This window comes from Coturnix japonica, chromosome Z (assembly GCF_054131305.1).
Source record: "Coturnix japonica strain WE chromosome Z, WE-NBRP24, whole genome shotgun sequence".
In the NCBI taxonomy this organism is placed as follows: domain Eukaryota; kingdom Metazoa; phylum Chordata; class Aves; order Galliformes; family Phasianidae; genus Coturnix; species Coturnix japonica.
In genome coordinates, this window is record NC_140702.1 from 7,408,767 (window position 1) to 7,419,958 (window position 11,192).

General features: G+C 41.5%; 1 long non-coding RNA gene across 1 annotated transcript; it reads left to right on the top strand.

Annotated features, from left to right (window-relative positions):
* Nucleotides 1-6,157: 6,157 nt before the first annotated feature.
* Nucleotides 6,158-9,469, top strand: LOC116652540 (uncharacterized). The gene is made up of 2 exons (XR_004305689.2): nucleotides 6,158-6,283; nucleotides 8,457-9,469. It is a non-coding gene; the product is annotated as an uncharacterized LOC116652540 (long non-coding RNA).
* Nucleotides 9,470-11,192: the final 1,723 nt, after the last annotated feature.

Below are 11,192 nucleotides of genomic sequence, written 5' to 3' on the forward strand. Positions count from 1 at the left end.
ACTCCGGCTAATTGCAGGCATGCTGAGGGAGTAGGTGGGCAAAAGAAACGAAAAACAGAAATATGACGAAGCACCACCTGCACTATTGTTGTGGTTTAACTCAGCAGGTGCTGAACACCACACAGTCGATTGCTCACTATTCCCTTTCCAATTGGGATGGGGGAGAGAATCAGAAAAAGAAAATAGAAATCTTGGGTTGAGGTAAAACTATTTACTAAGACAGAGAAAAGAAAAATGATAATATTAAATATATATATGTATGTATGAATGTATGTAACGAGTGATGCACCGGGATCAGCTCATCACCCCTTGACTGATGCCCAGCTTGCCCCTGAGCAGTGGAATAGTGCAAATTGCACTCCTACCCCCTTCAAATCTTCATCTGCATGCTGTCATATTACCATAGAATATTTGTCATATTACAAAGAATATCCCTTTGACCAGTGTAAGTCAGTTGTGCCAATTCTGTTCCCTCACAGCTCCTTGGGTCTTTTGCTGCAAACAGCCTTGGCTCTGTACAACACTGCTCAGCAGCAACTACAAACACCAGTGTGTTATCAACATTGATTTTCTCCTAGAGCCAAAACATAGCATCACATCAGACACTCTGAAGAAAACAGTTACATCCCAGGTGAAACTATGACGATCATTAAGAACAATATGCAGAGTGCAAAACTGTCATGTATTTTCTTGCATACTAAGGGACTTCAAAAGCCCCTCTGCACTGAGGGTCTGTCCCTCAGTGGGACACAAGGAAGTGGGAGCCATCTTCCTTCCCCAGAGTTTCTCCTTGTGCTCAGTCACCAATGCCACCTGATGCTGGTTAGGACATGAAGCTCTGGGAAGCAAATCCCTACACCATTCTCTGCCATTAACCCTCCCACCTATGAGAAAGCCAAAGGGCTACAGCAATATTCAGAGAATTGCAGAAAGCTTCTCTACAGTTCAGACATAACACAACATAAAAATGTGTAAGAAAACGACTCTATTTTGCTTTAATCTGTAAAATTGCTGAAGTAATAACTAGAATGTTACAAAATCATCTGCAGGTTATTAACCTACCTTAACTTCTGCATATTTCATGATTTCTTTATCTGTTGCTTTTAATACCCGCTGCTGTTCAGCAGACATGATGCCCAGTGCCCACACTGCTTTCTGGACCATTCTTGCTCCTCAGGAGGACTGTGTGGATGGGCTCTGCACGAGCAGATTTTCAACAGAAATAGTAACTGAAGCATATGAATCACTTTTTATTGAAAATACGTGAAAATAAAAGCATGAAAATAAATGCACTAAGAGGGACCAGACTTTATGGACATAGTTTGTCATAAGCCTTTTGCAAATTCTATGCCAGCTTGCGAGATCCACAGTAGTTTAAGAAATTAAATAAAGAAAACCTCTTGGCGGGGCCTTAAACTGCCTGGTGGGACCCCTCACCTTTGAGATTTTTGGCTGGCTGAGTTTGCTATGACTTGTTTAACCTTTGTTCTTGGGTTTCTTTTTCACATACAACACAGCCAGAGGTTTTGGGCACTGAGACAATACATACTTGGGATAAAAAACTTCAGACCCCTTTGCTGGATGTGTAAAATAACAACAGTAACAACAGATTTCAGCCTTTGCAGTCTGACAAGAGAGGATATTTAGCTTGACACTAGAAAATGTCATAAGCAGAAATGTAAGAAGCAGGGTAGTTGAGGTCCATCCATGCTCCACAGACACTCATCCGTGCCTGTCAGAGGCTTCTGTTTACTCCTGGGTGGAATATGGCTGAACAGGACGGTCAGAAACAGTGGGGATGATGCCCGCTCAGAAGAGAAGTAGTTGCATCAAATCAGCAACTAATAAAAGGCAGACTTATGTTGGAAAGAGGCATCCTTCCATATTGTCACTTTTTACTTGCTGCCCCAGCTCTGCCTTGAAGGCATCTGAGCCTGGCTCCAGTGGATTGGACTACCCCAAGGCTGACCATGGCCCTGGGCAAACCATGTAAGTGTGGCAGAGGTGTCGGGCCCTGGGAGATATCTCTGGGCATTGACTGCTGCACTGATAGCTGGCAATGGAATAGACATCTGCATGACAACTCCTCACCACCTATGAACCTGCTTTTCTCCCCTCCAAGGGCCACCAGTAGAGGTGGTATTCACAGTGGAGGGACTATACTGTTATGACCTACTTCATAAAGATGGTGATGATGGCTCCAGTCTGATAGAATGCTTTGCTGAGTTCCCTTAGGGGAATATGAGCTCCATTACATCTGGACAAGCTGCAGATCTGCCCAGGTATGTGATTTTGTTCTCATCTGTGTGCTAGCAAAATGTAATTAGCTGAATACTGTTGATTGTTGTGGGCCAAGAGAAATGCAGACTGTGGACTAAGTCCCAGCCATTCACCTTGAATTTGAGATTCATCTGGAGGGCAGAAGCCACAGAGGTGATCATGGCTGTTCCTTGAACTGGTAGCCATAATTGCTTCTGCTCTTTCCCTATTTGCCTTCAGGCCAACAGGCCTAGTGCTGGTAGGTCAGGCAGAGGATGCTTGAAAGCTGTGTTGCTCCAGTTGCAAATCTTCCCACACTTTGTTATGTCCCAGTACCTCTTCTTCTGTATCGTACATTTTTTTTGCCACAAGGGACAATGTATGGTGGCTGTAGTGATGTCCCAGTGCTCTTATGCTGGTCAGTACATTTGTGCTGAACAGTGACTCCTTAGAGTTGGGATAACTGGGATCATTTTCAAGTTTGACATAAAACTGTGATTACAACTACTTGTGGTAATTAAAATCCTCTTGTTATACACTTGTGCCATGTTTATACTATGCTGATGGAATCACTGTGACTTTTGTACTGAATTAGAGCTTGTCCCACAAACAACATGCTTTTTCCATGGAAGGTCTGGTTTAAACCCAGTTCACTCCAGTGGTTTTGGATCAGCCTGAAAGAAACTTCCAATCTCTGTAGGCAAGAAGTGAAGAACACCATATTGCATTAATTTTCCACAAATTGCTTAATAAGGAGTTGGTCTACAGTAGTAGGACAAAAGCCTTTCCTTTTGTGGAAAAAAGCTACAGGACCACCAATGAACTCTATTTTACCACTCATCAAAAAATCTAGCACTGCTGTGCCAGCCATAGTAGTACAGCTGCCCTAGGCAAATAAGCATATCCATGTTTACAACTGGCCAGCCTTCTCCCACAGGCTTATGTATTGCTTTGGCAATTCTAAGTATCAGCATCTCACATCCACAGTTCCCATAAGAGGAGGAAAAGTCACAGCTCAGTTTACATCTGTATGTTATATCCCTATGGATACCTCCAAAAGGCCATGGAAGGAGCCAAGGAGAGAACAAAGATCAATTGTCTATAATAAAGAAAGCAACAGCTTTCTAAGAAGAAAAAACAGCAAACTCCATATATCCTTTGGAACTGCAAGTTTGCCATCAGGGAATGATACCAGAAGACTGAACAAATGGTAACATTATTGTTAATGAGTAAGATTCACAGCAATTTTCACAGCGCTGTGGAAGATTGTGGACATTTTTGCTATGTGAGTATTTGGTCTTTCAGTTGTTAACAGTGCCAAACTGGATCAGGTATGGCCACTGTCATGGAAAAGAACCAGTCTGAAGAGCTTGAAAGTGAAGCTGTCTATGCCCTGTAAGGGTAAGGCTGAATGCAGCTGTGCTGATGTAAACGGAATACTGAATGAGTACACACAGGTCCTCTAATATCCATGAGGTTGTGGAACTGGGATATGAGCAGATGAGAAAGGTCATGGGAAGAAAAATACAGTGAATATCTGCCTGCAGGTTTTATTGGCCTGACTTCCTAAGGAAATAAGACTTGCATAACAGCACTACTGTCCTGCCCTCAAATAACTTTTGATAGCGTTGGCTTACTTCATCTGAATCTAAAAGAGAAGTATCAGCCTCAGATATATTATTTTCCTCCAGGTTCCATGAAAACTGGCAGCTAGATGGGGAAAAGACAGCTAAATTAGTCTTTCCAATGAGGGGAGGGTTCCAGTGTGAATTAAACAATTACCTGCTCTGTTTTGCCTGCCAGCTGGCCATCCAACATGGCCAAACAACTTCAAGCCCATCGGGGAGTAATGAATCAGTCTTATTTTCACTTGATGTAGAAGAGGAGGGAATTTTCACTTGGTGGAAAGGAGGGAAGAGGTAGGTGCATGTTGCCCTAGGGGAGATGTGGAAGAAGCAGCAATTATTAAGGAGGAAGTAAGTCTGAGGATACATGGAGGAGGAAGGGCTGAATGGACTCTAGGAACACTGTGAGCTGCTAAACTGAGATTACAGAGGTGAGAGAGGGCCACAGAGGATGGACTGGGAGCTATTGCAGTGCAGGCAAGTGGGAACACAGTCCTCTGGAGACCAGGGCCTAATTAGTGCTGTAGCTCACAGGGTGGCTTGTATATGCAAAACCTGTCACAAATACATTTCTAGCCTGCTTTCAGGAGTGATAAGCACCCCGAGCTTCTACGGATTTTTAACAGGACTCGTGGATGCTCAGCATCTCTAACTCTCAGGTCTTGTCTATATAATTTCAGTTGAATTCACAGCAGCCATACCTGTCTGCCCTGCAGCAGAAGAATTATTAGATCATTATCATTTCTTACATCCATCAGAGTAAAAGCAGATCTGCAGGGGCTATTAATTTACATACGCTAGTAAAATAAACGAAAAGAAATGTAGCACGTAAGCTGTCATCCTAATTATTGGAGGTCCAAGGACTGTGTGGTATTGCTGGATACTCAGTTCTTATTTCTTTAATTGTTTTAAACACACACACATACATATTGAATCAATTATAAATAAATGTTTGGACAAAATCAATGCTAAGTCAGCCGCAGAAAGATTTAGCATCCACAACTGTGTTGAAAGCATTGCAGAATCATGAGGGGTGATTCACACCTAACTGAAGTTTTATGTTGGTGTAACCTCACTGACAGAAGCATAAACTAAAGAACTGAAGAAGTAAATAAAGCCCACAGAGCAAATGAGCCTAGCAAGAGACCTCCGGAAAGGAATTTATCCTCTTATCATTGCTAAAAGTCGTCATCCCCAGAGACAGCTGATTGAGCCTGCATATCAAGATTTCCATAGTTAATTATTTGCAGCTTCTTTCAGAGACATTCAATCCTGTGACTAACCCCACATCTCTCAAATGAAGATGTACTGTGAAGAAATCTCTCAGGGCTTGGAGACCTTTGTTAGAAATTTGCCATCAAAGAAGTCTGGACTTTCCCCATGGTCCTCCCCCACTCGCTCAGGCTTTGCCTCCTGTGGCTACAGCTAAATGGTTCCTGCCAGAGAGGAGTTTTCCCAGGGGGTTGTGCTCTTCTGATGCACAAAACTGGCTGTCACCAAATGACACACACATTACCACATATTTCACAGCTACAGTAGCTCTGTCTTAAAAGATCTGCACTCGAATCTGCCTTTGCCTTACAGGCTTTGCAGGGTGGTATAGTTCATTTTCTCTTAAGGAGAAATATTTCATTTTTTAGGAAGTCCTGTTGGGGCTAGAATTTTCAAAAGGCTTTGAGGGATGAATGCTGAGTTGTGAACAGCTCCCTGAGCACCTCTAATTATTTTAATCATCCCTGCAATTAAAAGCAGAAGAGCAATTCTTCTGATTTATTCTTCTGTTTAAATTGCTGGTGAAAATTTGTTCCACGGTTGAATTTTGGAAATGGGCTAGGGCTCAGAGTAGATCTGCCTGGATTACTTGATATGCTGGTTTTACTCTCACAATCAAGAAGCCTCCATCTCTGGAAATTTTACTTTTGAGACAAGCTGTTGTGTTTGCTCTTTGGTTGAAAGCATTTTTTGTTTCCAGTAAGTCTCCCAGTGATACAGCTCAGCACACAGAACACAAAGCCAGATAAGCATGGAAATGCATGGGAGCTTTTGTCAAAATATTCACCACCACACATTGCTGTTTCACAGTTTCTCCTAACAAGAGCTGTTTCTAAGATGTGTGTTCTCAGATTCCCAATTCAGAACTGTAATTATGTGTTGGTTTTTTTTAGCCTACTTTACAGGTAAAATAAACATGCACTATTTTGCAATCTATTCAGGAAGTTGAATTGGTGTGTCCTTTTCAATCAGCCTGCCAGTCTGACAACTTTTTCCTATATAAACATAAATATATTGAAACAATCAATAGCAGTGATACTGATTTTTTTTCTTGCAGGTTTTTATGAGTCTCCGGGAGTTTGAGAAGTCTAAGTCGTATGGGAAATTCAAAGGAGATAAGTATTAATGTATGTATTTTACTGATAAATAAACACTAAAACTTGAGGTGACATCCCCAGGTAGCAGGATAGTTGTCTGAAAACCATGGAATGAAAAACAGCAATTAAGTTTACACTATCTTGTATGACCTATGATATCATACTGCCTACCCACAAATTACTGGAAGAAGTGCTGCCAAGGTTTTACATAATCACTATTTTCACCTTGGCAGAGTACATGCCAATCAGTATCTCTATTACCTTTCCAAACATGAGATTGTGATCTTAATTTATACCTCCTTTTAATTTCTGAAAGTCGTATGCATACTTCAGAATCATAGAATCACCAAGGTTGGAAAAGACCTACAAGATCATCCAGTCCAACCATCCACCCCTCACTGATAGTTCCCATTAAACCATATACCTCAATAAAATGTCCAAGTGTTCCTTGAACACCTCAAGGGTTGGTGACTCAACCACCTTCCTGGTCAGCCCATTTCACTGCCTGAGAAGTAGTATTTCCTAACCAGTCTCCTCTAGGTCATTAGGAAGATAATCAAGAAGCAGTGAGGAACTCCAGATGTGGGTGCCCACACAGCCTCTTTATTACAGAATCTGGGCTAAGATCTAGGTCTAAGATATCTTGGAGTAGCTTTAATTTTCAGTTTAATTCTTAATTGGGAAGATGGCCACAGATTTGCCCAGAGAGGTTGTGGATGCCCCATCCCTAGAGGTGTCCAAGGCCAAGTTGGATGGGGCCCTGGGCAACCTGGTCTAGTAAATGGGGAGGTCGGTGGCCCTGCCTGGCAGAGGGATTGGAGCTTCATGATCCTTGAGGTTCCTTCCAACCTGGGACATTCTGTGATTCTGTGTAAGTGCAGCTGCTTTCTATACTTCATTCTGCCCACCAGCTATGAAAACAGCAATACAGTCTTCAGTTCACTTTGAGGAAGATGCAAGCACATTCTGACTTGATTTGCACTAGTCTGAAAAGTGGATTTAAACACATGGGCCAGATGCTCATCTCTCAACAGAGATAGTCTGATTTACAGCAGCCAAAGATCTGGTCCTGAAGGCATGCATGTGTGCACATGCAGGCCCATCACCATGAATTTCTAATTGAATTTGTAAGTCTAAACTACTAATTTTGTTCTATGATTGCAATCTGAAGATATTGCTGTTGCTGGTTAGTTATCCAAGTCACCCACTCGGCCCAGAAAGTAGTATCATGTACTGGCACATATCTGTTTCTAAACACTTGCAGCGGACAACTGCTGGATGGGTGGTAGATTAAAGGACGGTTAATAGAACACATCAACAACTACCTTTGCACTCTTTCTAGGAAAATATTCCTTCCAGATAGCACATGTACAGGAAATAAGCAACACTAGCTAACTAATTAATTAAAGCTTTAAATTATTCATCACTGTGGGTTGGACTTGATGATCCCTAGAGGTCTTCTCCAACCCCTATGATTCTGTGATCATTGATTACTAAATGCATGCTTGTGGAAGATTTTGAAAACATTTCTGCTGTGTCAAATGTGGATCAAAAGTGTTTTAGAATTACATTTTCAATATTGCTTTAAACTTCTACACAGCATGAAGATAAGGGGCCTATAAACTAGATCTGAAAGGGACGGGTGGGATAGTGAACCTTCCCATAATAAGGTGTGTAATGGGATAACTATGCTAGAGAGGTAGTGTGTTAGCAGGGGCCCGTAGCTTGCTGCCCTGAGAGGGCAGCAGTGCTGGTGGATATGAAACCCTATGATGATGAGGCTAAGGCACATGGAAGGCAAGGAGGTGTTGTGGGAGAACCAACATAGCTTCACTGTGTGCAAACGCTATCTAACCAAGCTAATAGCCTTCTCTGTTGGTGTCACTGCATTGATGGACAAGGGAAGTGCCTATGATGTAATCTGTAGGAATTTCAGTAAAACCTTTGACATGGTACCCAATGACATTCTCTCCTAATTGGAAAGATGTGGATTTGAAGGGTGGACCAGGTAGAAGCTCCATCCCTGGAGACTTTCAAGGCCAGGCTGGACAGGGGGTCTGAGCACCTGATCAAGCTGTGGGTGTCCCTGTTCATTGCAGAAGCAGCAGAGTAGATGACCTTTAGAGGTTTCTTTCAACTCTAAAGATTTTATGATTCTATGATTCACTAACTGAATGTTTTCCTCTCTTTCCTTTATTTACAGGTTCTGGAACTAAGTGACACAGTGCTGAGTAGTAAAAGCATAATGGTTTGCTCATGCCATTTCTACTGTTTCTGTTGACTCTGTCAGCCTTTGTGAAGCTGCACAAGAGGCTGTGAGGGTATTGCCTCCAATGTCACAGCTCCTTGGGCTTTTGTGCAGGAGGGGCATCATGGAGCACAGTGACCTGGCTGCTTGAGCTTTCAAAATCAGTTGTTTTGTGAGATCACAATGCCATGACTCAGCTTCTGCAATAGATTAAGAAGTTAATAGGGAAGCAAATGTGTAAAAAAGACTAAGCTGCCCACTGGAGATGCAGATTTTGTTATCTGTATTTCCCCTAACAAATTACTTAATATGCTATCACGGAGATGCTTATTTTCACAGAATCATAGAATCTTATGGTTGGAAAAGGCTTTCCTCTCAGTGGCATAAGTTTGTGGTGTAAAGCTGTGGGAATCATCTACAAAAATGAAGCAAGTCAGTGAATCTTCACATAATTTTCTCCCAGCATCACTCAGGTCTGCACTCCCTGCAAATGGGAAAAGAATACTGGGTTTTTGAGCCCATATCCAGGCTGTTAAGTACATAAATTGCATTCTAGTGCAGTGGTTTCTCTGGTCTTCCTTCTCATGTCCAAAATGTTTTAATGGGAGAGAAGATTCTGGCTCACAACAAATACATATAAAATGAAATGCCAGCTCAGTCTTTTTGTCTTTTTTTTTTTTTTTTTTTCCTTTTCTTTTTTCTTTTAATAAATGAAAAGAAAACAAACTTGGGTTTTGTTCTACAAGCATACCTCAATTTTAGTTTGCCCTTAAAATATCTCAGGTCAGAGTTTCCATAACCAATGTTAATAGGCAAGATGGCATTATAATCTTAGGGGAGGTGCTATGGCATAATGGGAAATATTTTTTTACTGTGTGTATAAATGTCAACTTTATTTTCTTACAGCCTGTTAAACCTGAAAATGTTGCACAAAGCCTTCAATAAATACTCCAAAATTACTTTTTAAAGTAAATCTGCATTCTCCTGATTTGGTATAAAATCTTCTGAAGCTGAGTCTAAACAAATACAATTTCATAATCAAATACATGTATGTGTGCTACAGGTGATTGATGTGATGTGGTGGTAGGTCATAAGGACTGGACATCAATCATTTAGCTTCTTTACTTGGAAAGACTAATGCCTTGTTTTAGGGCAGAGTGAAGATATTTAACAGTAGGTTTGTCCCGTGGGAACAGGCTTTATGTTCAGACACTGAGGCTGTATTTCAGCCTAGACAGTGATCTAGAACATTTTAATATGCATTTCTGAAATTGAGTGGGGGACCATAGAAAATATGAGTCAATACACATTTCTCTGTTTAATGGAAGGAAGGAAGGAAGGAAGGAAGGAAGGAAGGAAGGAAGGAAGGAAGGAAGGAAGGAAGGAAGGAAGGAAGGAAGGAAGGAAGGAAGGAAGGAAGGAAGGAAGGAAGGAAGGAAGGAAGGAAGGAAGGAAGGAAGGAAGGAAGGAAGGAAGGAAGGAAGGAAGGAAGGAAGGAAGGAAGGAAGGAAGGAAGGAAGGAAGGAAGGAAGGAAGGAAGGAAGGAAGGAAGGAAGGAAGGAAGGAAGGAAGGAAGGAAGGAAGGAAGGAAGGAAGGAAGGAAGGAAGCATGCATTGGTGGTTTGCACTTGCTCTGGGCAAAAGGCACAAACCACACTGACCACATGACTTCAGTGTATAACAATCATTTTTGCAGAGCTTGTCAGCTACATTCTTGAGCCTTATAGTAATTTTTTTTTCCTTTATTTTTTTATTTTATTTTTTTTTGCGTTAACTTACCTGACTAGTTTCTTTCTCTCTCTCTCTCTCTTTCTTTCTTTCTTTTTTTTTCCCTCTGATAATTATGATGATTGTTTTCCAAATCCAAACACAGCGTGTTCCATCTGCCATATGTTTCTCATTTTTTATTGGGCTTATTAAAGAGAACATTGTGGTAATTAATGTTGGAGTAAGAATTGAGATCTGGAAACCTGAGCACACCTAACAGCAAATACCTTCAAGCACTTTTTCAGCTGCACCATTGCCAGATTTCCACTGAGCAGTTAGTTATATGTTGCTGTGTAATTACAACAAGCCTCTCTTCAGGAAAAAGGAGAAGAGTGAATAGTTCCTAAAATTTTCCTGTAGTTCCTCCCTCAGAATTAATCAAAGATGTCTTCCTGACAAATGTAAGGGTGGTTCTCATATCACATCAATGTTATCCATGTTTTCACCCCTCCTCTTTAGCATGGCAGTGTAAGTTCACGATCATTAGCACACAGGTGTGCTCTCAGCACTCCAATGACAAGGGACTTGTGTTTACTTCCTTCCAGGATTTTTTCTTTGTAATTTAATGTACTAAGACCAGCCATTTCTGGAGCACAAAGGACTCCTATGGCTGTTTCCTGAGAAACCACTTGGATGGGAATGGGGCAACATTTTCTGCTGTCTTTCTGCCAACTCTCCAGCTTCAAATAATTGGCTTTTAGGATTTCCCATTAAAAAGCTGAAGGAGCAGAAAAAATAGAGATTACCACAACAATTACGACAGAAAATAATCTTCCTGCACTAGCAGCTATGGAACTTCCTGATTTTACTTGCAACTTGGCCCCAGTAGCTGGAGCTGGGAGTTAACCCTTGCTCTCCTTGACTGTTGTTACCTTTTGTTATTCATATTGCTGTTATGCCTGGGGGCTCCAGTCAGTGTCTTTT